At 38.5% G+C, this 21,733-nt stretch overlaps 1 long non-coding RNA gene across 1 annotated transcript in view; it reads right to left on the bottom strand.

Moving 5' to 3' along the window:
- LOC134471671 (uncharacterized) overlaps positions 1 to 20,789 on the bottom strand; it is an 83,858-nt gene extending 63,069 nt beyond the window's left edge. Inside the window, exons 1-2 of the long non-coding RNA XR_010041247.1 lie at positions 20,529 to 20,789; positions 19,766 to 19,845 (exon numbers count right to left, since the gene is read on the bottom strand). This is a non-coding gene — a long non-coding RNA (uncharacterized LOC134471671). The remainder of the gene's footprint in view (positions 1 to 19,765; positions 19,846 to 20,528) is intronic.
- Between the last annotated feature and the right edge of the window lie 944 nt (positions 20,790 to 21,733).

Genomic DNA, 21,733 nt, shown 5'->3' with positions numbered 1-21,733 from the left:
CCCTCTTTATATGCAAGTCATAGAATGCAATTTGCATAACAATAGTGTGACTAATAGTAGTATCGGGTAAGTGATAGGTAATAGATGGGGTGATGACAGAGATAGGGTTAGTGGTGGGTAATAGATGGGGTGAGTGATAGGAGACAATAGTGGGAGGAAAGGGAAAGAGGAGAAGCTGACATGGCGAGCCCTCAAAGCCTCTCCATATCTTTCAAATTTAACAGTAATACTGAGGACAGAGATAGGAAAAAGGATGTGGGTTTCCGGCCCAATTCTAGCCCACCAGAGGGACAGGCATTGGGAAGATGCCCGCTGGTGCAGGCGGCCGCAGTAGCTGACTGCGTCCCACATGGCAGAATTTAAGGTGCGCGCTCTGCGCATCCCTGCCCTCCAGTGCCGCGACTGGGATTGCCGAGGCACCCAGGCAGGCACAGAGTGAGAATGCGTGAAGTCCAAGGACTTGGGCATCAGCAGATGAACCCCAAGAGAGAGGCGCTCCAGAGCCCAATCAGAATTTTTTTAAAGTGTAGCTTTTACCTTTTTCTGTTGTTCTCCTTTTTATCACTACTCCCTGAAAGCTTGTAATCCACTTCTAACAAACACAGAGTTACTTCACCGCATGCCTTTCCCAGGCCAGCCTGCAGAATTGTCTACCTGCTCTCTTTTAGAATGACTACAGTCTTTACTGGAGTCTACACTTGCTTCTGTCCCAAGCTGCTAGTGACATCCATGTCACCCTTCTCCTGCATTTACTTGCAACCCTCTCCTGTTATCAGGCTAGCGAGGCTTCTCAAATCCCCCTGGCACCATGCCTTGTCCAATCTTTCTCTTCAGAGCTGTACCCAACTGCACAATTTCTCCTTCTTTTCTGCAATCATGAGAACACACCGTCAAACAGCACAGTGAGTGAACCGACGTCATGTACCAAGAGCTGAATAATTGGTCATACAGTAATTAGCAATAATTCTTCCATTAACCCCCAGATCATATCAAAAGAATGCAGAGGTGAGAAATTAAGGTTACAAGAAGCTGTTTGAGAATTAGTGATGAGACAAAGAACTTTATGTTGTTGGACTCTTATGTACCAACCACACAAATGGTGGAATCTACTGTCTTGCCCACTGCATGTATGTTGGATAGTGTGAGCATTGGCCAACTCACTAAATAATCAAAGCTCACATGCTACTTTCACAGACTAGTCATTGTCTAAAGATGAAATACTTTCATTTGAAAGTAGTAAAGAACTGATGTAATGGATTGAAAAGGGCTGAAAATGTCAGATGTCTGAATAACATCAAATACATGTTAATAACATGAGAATTTTCACAGAAATTTATTTTCCTTGTATAAAATTTTAAAATACAAATGGCTGGTCACTTAGTAAGTTACAAAGTTGAATATATTCTTAATTCAGTTTCTAAAGCTATTTGACAAAAAATTATATTTTCATATAATATTAGGAGGCAAAACAGGAGTCCCAGTGAGTACATGTCTGTTTGGGAGACAGTACTCCCAACCGGAAGAGAGCCCTTCAGAGCTGGTCTGTGCAGCACAAGCCTTGGCCCCAGGCAGTGAGAGTTCCCTTCAATCAGACTACTTAGGAAGATCCTGAAAATGAAGTTGACTGTCCCTGCAGGAGCTGGGTCTGTTCAGCATCAACCATCTCCACCAATCAAAAACTCACTCAGCCATTTTCTTCCTTCTCACACAGATTTCTATTTTCTTTACCCAATTATTCCAGTGTCTTAAGAACTAATATCCTTAGGTACATTGCAACTCTAACATAAATATTCTGCTGAAAATAAATTTCCTACTGGAGTTACTAAATAAAATTCAGTTCTCCAGATCCTCAACCCCTGAAGTTTGACATCATGTAAGAGAACCATCAGTTTGATGGCCTATCTTCTCCCCCAATAGTATATCCTTTATCTAACCTCCTCAAAGAAAGATCTCTGTCAAAATCTGAGTCCAGCATCTTCCAAAGTCTGCCTCACTCAACATTCAATGTCAGAATGACTCTTTCCTCGGGGAAAAAAGAGAGATAATCTTTGACAACAGACACAAAACAAGTAATTCATCTTTTTTTCAGAATACCATTGAGTCTGTCCTGCTTTCTTGGACCAGGTCCGCACTGGTCAGCATCATCCTTCCCTGACTTTCCCTATCCGTCTGTCCGTCCCTTCTTGATACTGAACACATCTCCACCCATTCAGCACACTTAGGAATGCTGGCTTTCAGTTCTGAAGTGTGTGCTGCTGCCTGTTATCGTCAGTGACAGGAAGAGTCTCATAGATGCCTGCATCCAATGACCAGTTAACACAGGATTGCAGAGGCCCCAGTTCAAGTGAACATGAGGAGCCCACGCTCCAGAGCACCCCTGGGGATCCTTCAAGGCTACAGTTGCCATTGCATCACAATTCAGCCTTCTCTTCGCTGTTCCTGCTCTCCTCACTTTCCCTGTGTTGAATTCGAGGGCTCCGTGATGAAATCTCTGTAATTCCCGTCTCAGAGGCTTCTCATATATCTCAGGTGAACACAGTTATTTTTGAATCTTGAGACTCCACATCCATAATAGTAAATTGTGGAGTAGGTGCTTGCAGAACATTTTAAATATTACAAACACTTCTATCCACCTACTCTATCAGTTCTCCTTGGAAATTAAGAGAAGTAGACACAGCAGATCCATCCCAGTCAAAGTAATGCGTTTGCAGATGGTGTGCTAACAATAGGACAAGCTCCATGGACTTGGGTTAACAGAAGCAGGCTGACACCGCAGCTGAGAATGACTGTTGTTAGTAGGGTGACCACTGTCACACCTTTCCTGTATTATCCCAATTAGTACTTATTGCCTGCAAATAATAATTTAAAATACCTTCCAAAAGGCTCCCAATTTGGAAAACAACATGAATGCTTACCTAATTGTAAGGGCTATCTTCATTTCACAAATGAGCGAGTGAGCACATCGGAATACAGACAAATGTGGAAAGGTATGTGTCGACAGTCAGGTCACAGGACATAGATGAGGGGCATCCCACTCCTCTGAGCACCAGCAAGTGGAGAATTCAGGGATGGGTGCACTTTCAAGCTATTAAGAGACTAAGGATTTCCAGATAGTACCGAGCTCGCATGCCACTGATATTGCTTGATTAGTAGCTCATGCTTTACTATGGCTTCTCTAGCAGAAAAATCCATCAGTGGCCTGCAACTTTAATAATAATACTGGCAAGCATTAGTTTTCAGAGCAACTACACCATTTGAAAGTTATTAATAGATCATCAACATTTCCAGCTTGCGAAGCTGCTCTCAGAAGTTACAGGGACACTCCTTCTTTCATAGCATTAACTATTGATTTTATTGGTTTTGCAATGGTTAAGACTCTCACAGAGCCAGATATCAAAATCAAAGAGAGGAAAGTTTTATTTCACAGAGGAAAAAAATTACATAAAATAACACTGCTCCATAGGTTACTATGTAATGTATGAAATCAGATAGACAAAAAATTATGACTATAAAATAGAAATCCAGCCTAATTCCAAAGCTCTCTAGAGTTTACTTTGACAAATTATAATACAAATCTTTCATATACTCTACTCCTATAGATTATTAAAGAAAAGAAGAAAAGGTTTAAAGATAAATCCTTCTCTATCCATTGATTCAGTCCCCTTCATTTATCTATCTGATTACTTCATAAGAAGTTATAGAAATGTATTCATCATAGATTCTGAGATTTCCTGACAGGACTAACAAGTGATCTGGGTCAGAAATAAATGGGTTCTGGGGATGAGGCCAATCAGGTCACAAAGGTGCCCTCGTTGCCACCATGTTTGTCCCTGATCCACCATGAGTGGCTCCACAGTTGTGCCCGTCACAGTGGCATATCAGGGCATGTGTTGTCAGATGAATTTCAGGAGTAAAAGCAACTGGAAATTGGGGGACTTTTTTTTAACTTTATAGAAGCTCTAATAAAACAGAGAAGGAAAAATGAAATGTATAAAGAGTTTGGAAAATGCAGTTGTCCAAGTAAATCAGATACAAAAATACTTTTTAAAAAATATTTGGCAGCCGTAAGTGAAGAGCTCTGGGGGGTCATAGCTAATGAGTACCTCAGCTCGCTGATAACTGAAAAGGTCACTATATGTTTGCTACAACATGGGCCAATGCGACGACACTGGGCATAGAGGGCCAACATCCAAACAGAAACCCTCTGCAGGGTGGGGTGCTGTTCACTATTAGCTAAAAGAAGACACAGCCTGGAGGTACCTGTACATTCAAGTCCACCATGCGTCCAACTCAGAGCATGGTTACTCTGAACCTGTCCACAGCCAGAATGTCCTCACACACTCTGCAAACAGAAGAAAAGAGTCTGAAATTCCAGAGGGGCCTTACCAACATTGAGGCTGGCTCCCAGGGCAGACTTCAGTCATCTTTGCAGACAACTCTCAAACAGCTTTTGTTTTCCAAGAGGTTTCAATGGTATTTTAGATAAAGCTCATACTTTGACAGCATTAGCACTTCACTTTGGGTCAGGAGACCAAGGTGAGTGTCTATTCCCACTCACTTGCTGTGCTAAGTATTCTATGCACAATGCACACAATCTTACTTAATTCCAGGAAGTAATTTCACCATACCTTCATCTGACACATGAGAGAATTGAGACACAGTTATAAAACAGCCAAAGCTGCATAAACACCAAGTGTGGGTGTCTAGACTAAACCCAGGTAGGTCTGATTTCCATATGTCCTTCTTATGTAATTTGCTTCTCTCACACCTGTAAAGAGCAAAAGATGTGAATGAGCAGTCAACTACCATTCAGTTGATAGTATCATTGATATCAATAATTCTATAAAATAAAAACTATTCCACTCAACAGATATACAGAAGAATAAAATATATAACACATAGTAGCACATGGGCCGGGCTTTTTTATCAATGCATGCTACACATTCTGTGCAATTTTCACAAACTGTCTTCATGAGAGCTTATTTATACTGAATGCACACAGCCCTCTCGAGGGCTGAGGGACAGAAACAATACGATCTACTTATTTCCATGGGAGACTTTGCAATTCTCAACTCTCTTTCACAAGATTAGTATCAAGTAAGCATTTTTTGAGTAGCAACAGTCAGTCATCACACTTAAACGATACTACTGGAGGTGGAAAATATGTTGTCACATTGTGGGGAAGCCTCAATTTCTGAGAACTTGCTAGTATTTTCTAGATATTTCCAAAATTTTTTGCTCTTAGAGATCCAAGTTATGATCCACACAATCGAAAGCTTTGAATTCCAAAAGATCAGACCAAGAGCTATGCTAACATTTTCAGAAGTCAACATAGAACTTTTCTAATACCTAAAATGTATGCTTTGGATGTGTACTCTGGATGGAGACTGCAAATATTTCTAGTGTGATAAATGTTCTGTAGCTTGAAAGTAGCTTGATATATATGGTGACAAAAGTATATTTTGAAGAAGAGTAATGTTTTGATCATTTCTGAGGATTTCTGAGTATTTATAATAAATTCTTACATCCTTATTTGATAAAGTTACTTTAATTAGAGATTGAATATATCCAGTGGGATAATTAGGTGAAACTGGTCTCTGACAGTTCTCAGATGGACAAAGGACAAAGTTTAAAGGGAAGTGAAGAGCTGAGTTTGGAATCTCCATCTGTCCCCACTTTGCACCCCCAGAAACATCCTGGGACTTGGCATCAAACTAATATAAATATGGAAAGGAAGCTCAATATTCAGTGCTTGTTAGCCCTACACACAAGACTCTTGTGATACCCCACAATTTCATTACCTACATTTCTTCCAGAAAGCTTCTTTTTCACAGTCCATCTTGTGGGAAAACTCACAGTATTGTGAGTCCATAACATCAGTCTTTATTAATGTGCCACGACTCTTGACTTACTGTCAGTGTCAAATTTAGAGCTGCCACACAATGTGGGCAGCCAGAAATACATTCTTTCATAACTGCTAAGAGAATTAACCATGTAATATCCCATTAATAGCCATTCTCCTATTGGCTGAATTGAATACATCTAGACCAAAACATAAATGAGGGAATCGGTCGCTCCTGCTGGTCACATGTTATTAGCATTGTTGACAGAACTTTTGTAGTGTGGCATAGGGTGCCCTTGCCAGTTTGAATCAACATAATATACAGAAGTCTAAACACAGAGAATACACTGTAATTGCTTACCAATTGCCACCTCATTGAATTCTTTTGACTTAAAAACAATACATCTGAATGAGGGAGCTTATTCCATCTGGGGGGATCACTGTGTTTAGTTCCTTTTTAAAGCAGTTATTCCTCCGAACCACTTAGGATTACAAGTTGTCATGTTGTCATCAGGATTTCCACTTCCGCTGTATGTGCCTGCTGAATGAGCAACCATGCATGTCTCTGCCGTGGTAGTATGTACACTTTAGAGTTCACTAGAGGTTTTATCTTCATTCCCTCATTTAATCACACAAGTATAAGAAGCTAGTGGTAGATTATTCTTACATCATTCTACAAATAAATACACTGATGTTTGAGGAAGTTAAGCATCTCGCCCTGAACCCATCAAGGGCAGTTCTTGAGTGGCCTGCAGGTCCGCTCTGTCACTCCAGTACTCTGCTGCAGGAAGACAGGATTCCAGGGCGCCTATCTTCACAGCCTAAGTACTGTGCTCAAAAACCTGCACCAGAAGAATGAAAACCTAAAACTGCTGGCCTTCAACCCAGAGTGATCAGAGGCCAAGGAATTACCATCAAGGGGAGATAGGATAGAAAGAGTCAGGCTGAACTGAGCATCAGAACCTAAAACATTTTATGTTTATTCAAAACCTGAAATATTATGACCTGCTGAGTAACAGAACAGGGGATGCTCTCTTTCCCTTGTCTCCATGCCTTGTCTCCATGTCATTTCTCTGTTTGTAACCCTTTGCTTTTGTTATTTTGCTCAATACATTTGATTTTCCTCTTAGATGGAGAAAAAAAGCGTGAGAGCTACGTGCAAACACTTGGGCTGACAGAGCAAAGCAGTGGTACTATTTGTAGCTGAAATCCCATAAAATTCAGATCTCAGGAAGTTCTACCTTTGTTTATTGCTTGCTCGTGCTGTGGACTATCTCAAAGCCCCATCCTCCTGTAGACAGAAGAATAATAGACTCACAGAAGAAACATTTTTGTCTGTGTGACTGAAGGATGGAGAAGGGGCCATAACGTTTTGCTCTCACCACCAGAGAATACAGGAGACAAAAAGAAAGAATGATATTCAAAATTTTATTTGGTGTTTTCTATTGAAAGAGAACATTCCCCTGGTAAAAGCCCTGTTACTACAAAGAGAATGACTGAGATCTTGCAGTGGCTTCTCATGTGATATTGCCCAGCTGTCTGTGTATATGCACATGCATGGTTATGTCTATGGGCATGACAGCTCTTAGCTTTTTGTTTAATTGGTTTTGCTTTGGCTCTAAAAAATTAGCAAGTGGCAATATTAATCAATTTGAAGAGAAAAGTCAACTCACAAAATAATTTGCCACTCTTCCAATGTTTGCTTTGATAACAAAAACCATTATTACAGCTAAGGATGACAAGTCTGAAAAACAAAATGTTTTAAAACTAGGAAGACGCCTTCAAAAATAAGATCTGCACTTCCCAGAGAAAAAATTTCAGAAAAATATAAAAGTAGCAAGTCTGATTCTTAGACTGTGGGGGAAGAGAACAAGAAGGCACCAAGAAGCAAGCCCTCCCTCCAGATCGGCACCATGCGCAGGCCGCTGAGGGGACAGCCGGATGCCAGCCCCTTCCGACATGCAGGCAGGGAAACAAAAAGAGCCAGCCTCACTCCCTGCCTCCTCCCCACCATAAGTGACCAGCTGATCCAGAGAAACACAGGCTGTGATGATGGCTATTGAGGTAAAATATAATCTAGTCCCTGTAGTGTTTAGTGTTTCACTGGCTTTGCAGGTCTAAAGCTGGTAGTCTGATCATCTATTTAGAGGATATCAATATTCAATGTGACATCTATGTGGGATCTCCTTCTGAAGGTGGTATCCATTGTTAATTCCTTATTATCTCGTTTTGAAGCCCTGTATCATTTTCATTGTTTTGTTGGGTGGGTTTTATTCTGTTTTGTTTTGTTTGATTTTATTGTTCCCAATGGCATGGGCAGCTATATTATAATAGCCATTTTGGATTTGCTATTGTCTGGTTTGAATTCCTTTATTGCATGCATTGTTTTGTTTTTATTGCTTCTGTTCTGCTCTGTTTTGTCTATTTTTACTATGTCTGAAGTGTGGGCAGCTATTTTAAAGCCTAAAAGAGGCATTATGGTAACCACTGTGGACTTGTATTGTTTTGAAGTCCTGTGTCACTTACACTGGTTTGTTTTTATTGGCTTTATTCTGTTTTGTTTTGCTTGGTCTTATTCTTTTTAAAATTAAAAAAAAAGAATATCAAGTTTGAGAGGCAATTGGGGAAAATAAGCAATGTAAATATCCAAATGTGTTGGCATTAGTGACCACTAAATCTCAAAGTGAGAGAAGGTAAGCACATATTCACGTGCAAAAGTCTTTATTTCATTCCTTCCTTCTTCCTCCCAGGCATAACTGGCTTTTGTTTAATCATGGCTGTTGGTACCATCACTATGAGTCTCTTTTCATAGATAAAACCAAGCTTCTGTCATGTAAAAATTACAATTTCAGTATTTTGTAAAATATCACTAATCAAATTAATGTAACAAAATCTTAACTATAAATAAATATAAACCAGAAAACACTGATAGTCATGAAAAAAGTGGAGAAAAACCTCAACTGTTTATAGATGTGTTTTTATCATGTATAGCATATATATATACATACACAGTAACATATTGTGCACTCTCTAATTACAAGGATGTGTTAGCATTTCCTTGGTCATAAAACCATGAGACCATGCCAAATATATATATATTTTCACCATTATAATATTGATGATTAATCTAAAATTGAATCATAACATTAGTGCCTTTTTATAGTGCTATTATTCTTACTTCAGTTTTAATTTGCAAATATCTTAATTATATTTCAAATTATTTAAACAGAAATTCCATTTCACTATCTACATGAATACCAAAAGCAAGAAAAGAAACGTGTTACCAGTAAAGCTTTTCAAATACACTAACCTTCTTCAAAGAAATGTGAATATACATAGGGAATACATATGTAGTTAATATTAAAGGGAATTAAAGTTACTCAGTGTGGGAAAATATTATTGCAATACATAGTTTCAAGAATACACTTATCTAACTGCTCTACAACATCCAGAATTCCAAGGGAAAATTGCATCTAAAATATTATTTTTTAAAATGGACCCTCAGCACAGGGATCAATGGAAAGGAAATGAAAAAGCAGAAATAATCCCAAGCATATTAAGCTATTTGATCTTTGACAAATGAACCAAAAACATACATTGGAGGGAAGACAGCCTCTTTAATAAATGGGACTGAGAAAATTGGCTCCCCACATGAAAAGGATTGGAACCAGACCCATATATTTCACCATGTACTATATTAAAATGAAAATAGATCAAAATCTAAATGTCAAAGCAAAAACACTTAATCTGCTAGGAGATAAAATAGGTTCAACTCTTGAAGACAGGCATAGATACACACTTTCTGAGCAAACCCAATAGCACAAGAAATAACCCCATAAATCAATGAATGGGATTATATCAAATTAAAAAGCTTCTGTACATCAAAGAAACAACCACAAGAGTGAAGAGACAGCCTACAGAACAGGGAAAAAACTTGCAAGTTATTCCTCAGATGGAGCACTAGCATCCAGAGCACATAAGGAACTCAAAAAAATCAGATCCCTCAAAAAAAAAGACCCAATCAAAAAATGGATAACTGAATCCAAACAGACACTTCTCAGCAGAATTGCAAGGGGTTAATAAATACATGAAATAATGTTCATCATCAGCACCATTGGAGAAATGCAAATTAAAACAACACTGAGATTCAACCTTACTCCAGAAAGAATGGCTGTCATCAACAACAACAACAACAAAAATAAGTATCAAATTCTAGTGAAAATATTGGTAAAGGAACTCTTCTACATTTTTGGTAGAAATGTAAACTAGTACAACTACTATGGAAATCAGTGTGGCGATTCCTCAAAAAACTAAAGCTAAAAATTCCATTTGGCCCAGCTATCCCCCTTTCTAGATATCTTCTCTAAGCAGTTAAAGTCATGTTAGAGGGACATGTGTACACCCATGTTTATAACAGAACAATTTATAATAGCAAAATTTTGGAAATTATAACAAATAAAAATATGCAGACAAATATTTTTATTTCTATGTGCTGATGAAATTATAAAAGAAAGAACTCTTTTATAATTTTCTGTATTTCAAAGCCTTTAATAGTACCTTTTACAGTTTTCCCTAATTTAAAAATATAGTTAAAAATTAAAATTACTGTCAATAACACAGCCCATAGACCATGAAGAGTTAACAAAATATGTATAACCTGTTATTTTCTGTTTTTCTCACCTGAGAAAGTTCTAACGCACTTGTTCCCATTGCCTGAAATAGGAGCTAGACATATTTTCTCCAGTCGTAGAGCTAGTATTTTTCTGTTCCTCTGCCCAGCCATTATCATCATCTTGTGTTCATTCCCTCAAGAACATAACAGAGAGTGTTCATTTAATCCTAAAGGTGTGTGCAGCACTTCATTGGGTCATGTGCCTTAGTCAAACATGGAAAGTGTCACTGTGATTTCTTTTTTCCAGTGTCTTCTAGTTACACATAGTCCTGTCTGCCGGTAAACCTTCAAGACTTGTTCATTCTTCTTTTGACTAGAATAGTCCTATGCTTGGATGTATCCTTAAACTTTCTCCAAGAATTTTTTTTATTGATAGTGATAGAAAAAAAAAAAAAGGCCCATAGTTGCAAATAGGTACAGGAAACTAATAACATATCCATCTCTTATTTGAGAAGGTCTTCCGAAGACACCGGATTGGCCAGTATCCCATTCACATTTTCAAGGACAGACACACTGAGTAATTGAATCTTGCTGGTCAGTTAGTTTGTTAGCTGCCACTGCTGCTTGAGCATAGCACTTTCAGTGAGACAAGCAATCACAGTAGAGAATGTAAGGGAGACATCATTACTAAGAGTTAGAAAACAAGCTTCGTACAACAAATTCCCCTTCATGATGTTTCTAGATATATTTGTTTTCAGTGATAATCTTATCATGGATATTTTGCATCTAGAAACGGTTTTATATGGTCATTTTGCTTTTTCAGAAGCTACGTGGTCCTACAACTCAAGAACAATGATAAAAGGCAGGATTTCAATCTGCGCTTTAGCGTTAGCCATTGTCTGCCTTGCATACATCATTTCACTTTTCTACATGTCAGTTTATTCATGTGTAAATGAAAAGTTATCGAAAAGTTAGGCTTCTTGCAGCTCTAATAAACTACTATTCATCATGAGAGCCACTGTTGATTTCCTGTTGTCTTATTTTGAAGTCCTATGATGTTTGCATTGTTCTTTTCTGATCTACTTCATTATATTTTGTTTTGTTTTATTCCCTTTAAAATAAAAATTTTAAAAAACTACAACTCAGTGGTACAAATAAAAATGGCATGTTTAAATTCATGGATTCACAGAACGAGAATCGAGAGAAACCTCAAAGATTACCTAGGGATCACAGAAGCTAACCTTCACGTTGAAAGATAATAGATCTGATGTTTTTCTAAAAGGGAACATTATGTAATAAATAAATGAGCTGAACACTTTTAAAATAAAAATCATATGGACAAAATAGATTTTCCACTATTTTGCTTCAGAAAATGTGAGTCCTAGAGGGAAAGTGTGTCTTGTCCATTATTTTATTCTTACTATTTTGCAGTATTTTGATAGATGCTTCATATATTTTTACTAAATAATTCATCATAAGTTTTTGAGTCAGATATTACTATCTCCATAAAACTGTAGAGTTCAAAAATGCAAGATAAGCCTAGATTGGTGGTGTATGCCTGTCATCCCAGCACTTGGGAGGCTGAGGCAAAAGGATCGTTGTGCATTTGGGACCAGCCTGGGCTACAAACTGAGTTCAACCCAGCATGAACTGTATAAGGAGACCCTGTCTAAAAAAGACAAAGAAAAAAAAAAAAAGAAGAGAAAAGAAAGAAAAAGATACTGCATCGAATATGTAATCCATTTAGTGCACACTATCTTGCAAGTAGAAATCCCAGAATATTCAAACCCAAGTTGTTTCAACTTTAAATCACTGTTCCCTCTACTCTATTGCACATTTTGTCTCATACTGAGATTTCGTGGCAAGCCAGGCCTTCACATGGTGCACATCTTTGGCAGGGGCAAGCTTTAAAGCCCAGAAGAGATTCTTCATGATGGGGCCTAGGGCCATTGCAATCGATTTCATTTGACTGTTCATTTTTTCCTTGAAAATACAAACTATTTCCCAAAGAAAGTTATCTATTTAAATAGTACTTAACTAGCCTATATTGTTGCTTCTTTAAAATTACCCTGGAATTGTGCTAAAATTGTTTGTAACTTTCCCCTAATATTTATCCTTAATTAGTTATTATCATGTTAGTCCTGGAATCCCAAAGACACGTCAAAATGTTTATGAGAGAGAGTCACACAGTCAAATCTTTAAAGTTTAGGAGATATTTGTATGATTTTCAGTGGATTCATATTTATGGCTTCTTATGCCTCATTAGCACAAATTACTTAGTTCCCAAGACAACTCGGCAGTCATACGTGGACTGAAATTCCTGTTTGAGTGTTCTTTCTCTTTCTTATGTTTGTTGAAAAGATTGTCAATATAAATGAAATTTTATTTAACACTGGAATTACAAAAACAATGACTATTAAAGTGAAAAATGTATATTTACAATCACATCACCAAAATAATACATTATTTTATAAAGATATTCCTAATTGAAAATTTTGAGGACTGGGGCCAGAGGCAGAACAAGTGCCTGCCTGGCAAGCTCAAAGTTGTGAGTTTGATCTCACAAAAAAAGACAAAAAGAACATTTTGAGGGTTGACTTCTGGTTCTGAAATTATGGCTACCCTTCAAGAAGGTCATCATTCTTCAATGACCACCATTAAAATAGTTAAAATGACGAAAAAAAATATACACATGCACAAATATGTGTTAATAAGCTTTTGTGTGAGGTTTGTAATGTATATTAATGGGTAAGATTAGATAAATAAGACTAAATAAAACACATGTACACAACTACATATATAGTAAACTGTAGAGCACTAAAGAAAGAAAAGAGATCTTAAAATAGCCATGCTAAAGAGAAATCACTTAAAATTGTGTGATTATTTTGTTGAAAACTAACTTTCCATGGACACTGATAAAATCAATGACAATGGACTATTATTTTTCAATGAATTGAAGGTATAAATTATAAACTAAAATGAACTTCTGAGAATAAAACAAAGATATAAATAAGGATGTGCATAACATGGTAATCATGGTTATGTTTAAGCATTGTGATCTCCACTTTTTGTTTATAAATAGTATCTTTACACAGAACTATAGAGCCATAAAAATGATCATGAAGGTTGAAATCTTGCAAAAATGATCTTAATAACTAATGGGAAAAAGTACAATGAATTTTAAATTCTTTCAAAAATATATTTTCTTCCTAGGTATTATAAGTATATAAGGAAATAAAATACAGAAATACTCACTAGCATCCTTATTGAAAATATTAGAAATCTTGAGACTGAAAGTTTAACTTTTTGCGGAAAGTCATCTGGAGTAGTTTGCACTGTGTTTGTCTTCCTCTAATTGTAACTTACAATGTGGATAAACATCCTTCTATGCCTTGCCCAACTGTGAGACTCATTCTTGTTTGTATCAGCATTTAAGATTGTCTCCTCTGTTCTTTAAGTGTTATAAAATATATCCAAAATCTTGTCTAGTGGGACATTTTTGCCAGCATCACAAGCTCTGGAACATCTTTTGTCATAAGGTATGCTTCATTTATGTTGACAAAGTCAATTTTCTTCAAGTTCCTGCAGTGGTACATCTCTAATGTCTCAAAAAACAGTCCTGGGTATTATTTCCTCTAAATTTCCATTTACAGTAAGTTCAAATTTTATTTACAGCATTTTTTTTTTTTGCTTCACTTTAATCTTTGTTGGCCAGTTCTGTCTTTTGTTATTTGCTTTCCAAAAGTGCTGCATATAAGTTTGCCACTGACCTCCAAAAGTTTCATGTGTTCAGAGGCAAAGCTTTTGAAAGGCAGTTGGATCATAGCAGTGCTGTTCTTAATGGCAAACTAACCCACTGGTGAGTTTGTAACTAGACATGCAGCCGTGAGGTGGACCTGTCAGAGCAATCCTTTGGAGGCCATATCTCCCTCCCTCATGACTCCCTTATTTTTCTATTTCCTGGTTGCTATGAAAGGAGCAGTATCATCCAGCCTTTCCAAACTGATGTTTCTGCCTTGAAGCCAGTTGCCCATGGATGGGACTCCCCCAGTTATGAGCTAAATCAAACCTCTCCTCCTATGAGTTGTGTGTGCTAAGTATTGTCACAGCGATGAGGTACTGACTAGTACAAGGAGGGTAGATTTTCAACTCGACTGGTTTTGAGACCCTTCCCAGAGACTGGTGGAGCATACTTGTAGGTGGGCCTGGGTGGGTTACAGAGGCATCACCTTGAGGTTCATGTCTGTTCCTCCGCCACTTCTAACCCTTCTCTCCTGGCCTAGGACCCATTCACTTGAAACTGAGCATCTTTTTGCCTTAGAGCTCTGCAGCATGGACTGAAATCATGAGCCAAATTCCTCCTCCACACCTTTCAGTTGTCAGTGTTGGGTACTTTGCTCAGCTACAGGAAGCTGCCTAACACAGAAAAGGTAGCACCAGGAGTAGGGCCATTGTTGTGACTATATCTGAGTATGCATCTTATAAGAATTTGGAAATATCTATGGGAAGAAGTTGGAAAATTTTGGCAAGTAGTCCAGAGAATCTAGAATGTTATGAACAGTGCTTGATGGGCAATACTACACAGAACTCGAAGTCCAGAATGCTGAAAGGAATGAGAACAGCAATGCTCAGAAAGTTTCAGTTTGGAGCAAGGGTTTTACTGGCAGCTGGACTAGAAGCCATGTGTGTTACACTCTCTGGCAGAAAATTTTGTCTATGGTTGCTCATGTTCTGAAACTTTGCAGAAGACTAAATGAAAAGTTATGGACTACTTAATTTTGTGGAAGAAATTTCAAAAGACAATCTAACATTTGGCTGACTGTTTTTAGCCTAATTTATAGTGAGAATTGAAAGCTAAAAGCAGAAGGAGCAGGAAAATTTGAAACACATAAATTTTAATGGAGAATAAAACACATATAAATTTGGGGCCAAAGAAGATAGAGCTGCTAAAGAGACAGCATCATTAAAAAGACACCAAGTACTTTGTACAGGAACAAAAATAATGGTGAGTTGGGGTCATCTTAGGAGACAGCAAGGGTTATTGCAAGCTCACAGGGCCCTTGCAGGCACCAGAGGGCAAAAGTGTGAACCTTCTGAGAAGAGTCTCTGGGATTCCTGTCTGACTAAGGCCTCCTGGGATGGTGGTTCCCTCCTGGGATAGCGGTTCTCTCCTGGGATAGTGGTTCGTTTTATTGGGCTCAGCCTTCCAGACCTTCAGACTGCACTATAGTCCTGGTCCAAGGCGGCCTGGCTTTTGTTCCTAATGGCTGCAGGTGCTTGTTTTACTGTCATACAGAATGGAAGAGTCACCAGATCTGGCTGGTGTCCATCTACATTTCAGAAAAAAGCCTGGAAGCCCTCGAAAGCAGACCCTGAGAGGGCGCCACATGAAGCTGTAAGAAGGAAGCCAAAGATGCAGTGGAGACACAAAGAAATAGTAATGCCAGGAACATGGGATGCCTGTCCAACAAACCCAGATGCCACAGGCAGCACCATCCCAGGAAAGAGGACACGCGGTCTGCAACTGGGGAGGCCAAAGGTGTGGTGCTACCTGGGGCCTTTGGAATCTCATATACCACTGCATGCCTCAGATACATAACGGGGCCCCCCAAGACCTAAGGTTTGCCCTGCTGGGTTTTATTCTTGCTTTAGTTGGATTCTTTACTCTTCCCTTATTTCTCCTTTGTGAGATGGGAAGATGTCTCCTGTGTCACTGTACCTTATGATTATGTTACTTGTTTTTTTTTGTTTTTTTGTTTTTTGTTTTTTGTGTTTTTTTTTTACAGAAGTTGAAAGCTAAGAGTTGCCTTGAGTCTCAGAAGTCCTCAACTTGTGAAAAATGCTGGAACCGCTGAGACTTTGGGGAAGGATTACTGTGCTTCCAGCTATCTACAGGACAGTTGTCTTAGTCACCTTCTCATCACTGAAACACCATAGCCATCGCCCACAGCTTAAAAAATAAGGGTCTACTTTGCCTCAGCATGTGAGCCTTTAGTCCACAGTGGGCCTTCATAATGCAATCATCTTCCTGAAGCCCTGCCTATGAACATGAGGCAAGGCTTTGGGGGATACAAATCATAACATTTAATCCATGCTCCCAGGAGAGTTATACATATTAATTCTTTATACAAATCCATCTAGTTCATCTCTAAGAACTGCAAAATCATAGCAGTTCCAGACTACTGACAAGACCAGTCTTCTCTGAGACTTACAGCAATCTTTTGGCTGTCAGCCTCTGTACAAACAAAAAATACAGTTAAGCACTAATGACAAAGGCATAGGGTAAATATTCCAATTCCAAAAGATTGAAATAGGGGAGAGAAAAAAATGGGATCAAAGCAAGACTGAAATGTGCAGGGCAAGCAGTGTGTATCCCACAGCTTCACATCGAGTTCGGGCAAACTGGTGAGTTATGAACTCCAAATAGCTTGAGTAGACAGACTGGTGGTTGCAACTTATTCTCTCCCTTGGCCTGGCTTTCCTCACTTCTTGTAGCTTTCCTCAGAGCTCCACATTCTTGACTCCTCCAGCCCATTGCTGGATGGTTTCAAGGCAAGAGAGCAGGGCAGAGTCATGGCAGAAGAAAGCTACTCGTGGCCTGGCAGACAGGAAACTGCGAGTGAGGAGAGGAGTCAGAATGAGAGAGATCAGCCTTCCAGGCCTCACCCCTGTGACACATCTCTTGCAACTAGGTTCTTCCCTCTCACGGTAATCACCCTTGAGCACCCTATGTACAAGCGTATGGGGCTTTGGGGAGACTTAAGCCATAACAGTAAATTTATGCAAAGTGGAATTATTATCGTATCATTATCTTTATTTAGAAATTAAGCATGAATTAAGACATGTTTGGGTGACAAATAGGTCAGTTGGGATGAAATTTCAACTAATTGGCTTTGGAGCCTGCCCCAGGGATTGGTGGAGCACTTCTAGGTGTCTGGGGGTCGTGGAGAAACAGCATTAGGGTCTAAGTCCGGTCCTTCACTCTTTCTCTCTGCAACTCCTGTGAGCTGAGCAGCTTGCTTCATATCACCACACCCTTCCACTCCCGTGTCTCTGCCTCGAAGCTGAGCTGAATTAAACCTCTATTTTTAAAATTCTGGGTGTTGGGTATTGTGCCCAGTGAAGGTAAAACTAATACAGTATACAACTATAGACTTTGCATTCTGTAAATAATAAACAGATGGCAGCAACCAATCAGTGTCAGATTTCAAAGAAATAACATAATTGGTCACTAATAAAATTTGGATTTTTTTATTCACATAGGCATTTTTAGAATGAAGCTAACAGTAGAATTTCTATTTTATGAAATTACACTTCATATAACATGGCAACTTGTTCAAATTCTATTGATGTGAGACAGCTATTATTTAAACTGTGATAACTGAAACCTGTGCATATCAGAAACATGCAAAATAAAGAATGCCTGCAGATGATAACATAATGTTGTGTGTTATTCTCTGCGTTTTCTATAATGAACATTTATTATTGCTGTGATAAATGAAACATGTCAAGCCAATCAAATGAGAGTATTTACCACTTACAGTCATTCTCAAAGTCATTATACTATGTTCTTTGGTAGAAAGGAAATAATACAAGATTGGATCTGAGATGCAAGAAAAAAAGAAGAGAAAAAATTATAAATGTATATCTTTTTAAATGAACTTATTAAAATGTAAAATGTAGAAGAATAAGATACAATTAAAACATTGGGCAAATATGTTAATTTGGAAAGGTTGTGAACAGGAATTAATTTGCTGAACACAAAGATAGTGACTGCTTTGTAACTATTGTGTGCAAAATAGGGCGATAAAGAGTCAGTATGAAAACAGAAAACATTAAGGCAGAGGACAGGGGCTAAGAGAGGGTAGCAGGTGGCCCATCCTCTAAGCACGTAATATTCGTGCATGTAAGTATTACAATCTAAATAATTATCTTATACAATTAATATGTGCTAATAATCATAATTTTAATAAATTATGTGAAATTATTAAAAATGTGAATCCTCAGCATATGCTCATCCCAAACACTAAATCAGAACTTTTGGGGTGTGCTCTCTTTCTTTCTCTGTGTTTCTCACGTGTGCCAACACTCCAGGGGCTTTGAAAATGTCAGTGAGGTGGTCCCAATTCTAAGGTCAGTATAACTAGTGATTATTTTGTCTTTAAATTGGAACTTATCATAAATAATCATGTCCTGTGCAGACCTATAGTAAAGATTGATTGAAGCGAGGTACATTTGATACCCCACACACACACACAAAAAAAAACTTAACACAAGCTCAGGAAAGGCAGTGAGCAGTCATCCTGGTTTGCTCACAAAAGACGGAGTCCTGGACTTGAGTTTTGTGGCACACTAAGATGGACTGCTTACTTTATCACTGGATGCAGCCTCTCTGTTCTTGTCCCTCACTGTGGGACATACACTGAGCATGCCAATCTCCAGGCTACAGTGGAGACACTGAAGTTCTTCAAAAGACTCCACAAATTGTGGCACCCCATAAATCTGTGATACCGCTGGGCTAAGACCTAGTGGTCTGACCCTAGTAGAACTCTTGCTTCGGACATGTGTACCAAACCTCTGAGGGACAACAGTGCATTTTCTAGCACAGTGGGGTAAAAACGACTGATAACGAATGGAATATTGCAAAACAGCTAGGATTTAGAGTTCCTCACACAAAGCTACCACGAATGCCTCAGGTGATGGATACGCCAATTACCCAGAGATGATAATTACACATTGTTTATGTATACTGAATTATCACACTGTCCATACACAAGTAAAATTAGTATGTACCATATGTGTGTATATCAACGAATATACACAATTCTTATGTGTTGATTAAAATAAAAATAGCTTTTTAAAATTATCTCTAGAAGAATATGGAATACATGCATGCCCAGATAGAAGGAGACAACAAGAAACACAGCAAGAACAATAAAGACAAGAACAGAGGTGCTCAATACAACACAGATGGGAAATAGTAACATGCAACTAAAAATACTTGTTTTTTACAGTGCACGAGGGTCAACCGCTATAATACATGTGAAGAGACGATTGCAATCCAAACCTACACCTACTGTTTAATAAATGCAAGTTAAATCTAAATCCAAATTCATCATGCACGTGGGATGGAAGAAGAATCTTACCGCTTCCAAATATCTATCAGAGGTGGGTCTCACAGCCAGACTGGGTATCAAAATAATGGAAAGCAACACAAGTTCTACAGCATTAAAACGTGCTATTTCTCACATAAAGAGTAGAAAGTCTGTAACAGGTAGTGTGTGCCTGCAGTGTTATTATGTTACACTTACACATGTGGGGTTAGGCCTCCAGGTTGTCAGTATCTCCAGCGGGAAAATGCACAAGCAATGCCTGTCATTTCTTGCACAACCTAAGATTTAGAGAAAATAAATCTTTGTTATCATGGGTGATAACCAAGGTGTCTACCTTACAGCACAGAATTTTATTTTGGATCTGAGAAACAGACTGAATTCCAAGTTAATAATCACTAAACATAGTGGACTGTATTGGAATGGGCACCTGGGAGAAGAGCAGGGAAAGTTAATTAAATTGAGGAAAACAGCTGTCATGAAAAAGATCCCAAAAAAGATTTTATTTGCTTTTCCTATGAAAATAATAAGGAAAAGTATAGAACATGAGATATTTAATAAAAATTTTCCATTCCACTGAAGCCCGCTTGTTGATGCAAAGCAAATGTTCGGTTTTTGTTTATGGATGCATGTGGTTATTAGGCACTGAACACAGACTCCTCAGAGCAGAAGAAAGTGCAAACAGTCTTCTATGAAAGACTGCAGATTCTTTTTCTGAGGGTGTTTAGGAAAAAAAGGAAGAAAAGGAGCGCTTTTCTTTGAGCACTTATTTCATGGCAGAGTTTGCCAGGTAAGATGGGAGAATGAGGGTACAGATAGATGAGATAAAGAGACGGGGAAGAAGAGGGAAAGAAAGAAGCACGGGGCTGAGGAGATAGTTTAGGACAACCCTCAGATAGTGACTAATTATCACTTTCCTATGAAAACAGAATAAACTGAGAATGAGACACATTTAGCACTTTACCTGCCTTAGGTCAGGCTAAGATCCAGGACTCAGACTTAGGTACGTCTGATGTCTGTTCCTCTGCCCTTTACTCTGTTCTATCCTGAGAGTCCATGTGAGCTCGTTTTATGGGTGCAGTCTCACCTGCAGGTAAGAGTGGAAGGTGAGACAAGCCAAGCATCCTCTAGGAACAAGAAGAGGCAGACATTTAAGATGTTCATACTTTACAAGCCAGATGGCTTCTGTCACAACTATATTGCCACTGTCGTAAGAAAACACACATACACAGTCTCAAATATGAAAACCCTGTCATTTTCCAGTAAGACTATTTGTGGGCAATGATCTGAATTCAGATTGTTCTCAGGCCACCACAGGATACTGTCTTTAGATTTCTTTCCCAATCATTTAAAAATGTGCAAAATATCCTTAATTCCTGAGCCATACAAAAAAGGCCACAGGTCAGATGTGGCTCATGGACCATACTTCCCTAATCCTGGCTCTAACAAAAAACTCCAGGAGGTCGGCTGTTGGCCTTTCTGGGTTCATTGCCACATCGATGTTGAATCAAAACAGTCTTCCTTGGTAAAACCCTGAATGAAATTTGGACTGGAGCCTGTTGACGGGGAAACGGCCCTCTTAATGAATAGCCTCCCTTTGTTTTTGATTGGCAAGGTTGCTCGCAATCAGTCATGTTCTTAGATTTAATTTAGCTGCTGAATAGTAAACACCTCTGGGCATTGGTTCATCAGCTTCACAATGAAAATCCTGCCAGCATCCGGATTTAGCATTCTGAAAACAACCATTGGCAAGGAAGAATGAAAATTCAGTCATTAATCTCAAATGCTTCTGAATAAAAATCTGATTAAACATGATTGACAAATCACTTCACAAAAATAAACACATAGAGAGACAATATGAGATTCATGAACAGGAAAATTGAACAAGGATGAGTGTATCTTAAACTCCCAGAGGGTTCAAAGGAGATAGGCCATTTCCTCTAAAATCAGCCTTGGACTCAAACTTTAGTGTTTACTCAATAGCTGCTTACAGGAGTGATGGCTCTCTACCACTTGTTCCCCTGGGAAGGGGAACCAGGCCTTTATGGGCCTCCGAACCCCTATTTCCACTCAACCAATACAACAGATATTGGTATACACATGAAAGCAAATAAACATTTTATTATGAGTATACAAACAGTTCATTTTCTCGCATTCAGAAGGTGTTTA

Source organism: Cavia porcellus, unplaced genomic scaffold, assembly GCF_034190915.1.
Source record: "Cavia porcellus strain 051 isolate PalLab524CR breed Dunkin Hartley unplaced genomic scaffold, mCavPor4.1 scaffold_19, whole genome shotgun sequence".
In the NCBI taxonomy this organism is placed as follows: Eukaryota; Metazoa; Chordata; class Mammalia; order Rodentia; family Caviidae; genus Cavia; species Cavia porcellus.
The sequence above is the reverse complement of the archived record's forward strand: the minus strand, read 5'-3'. Positions and strand labels throughout refer to the sequence as shown.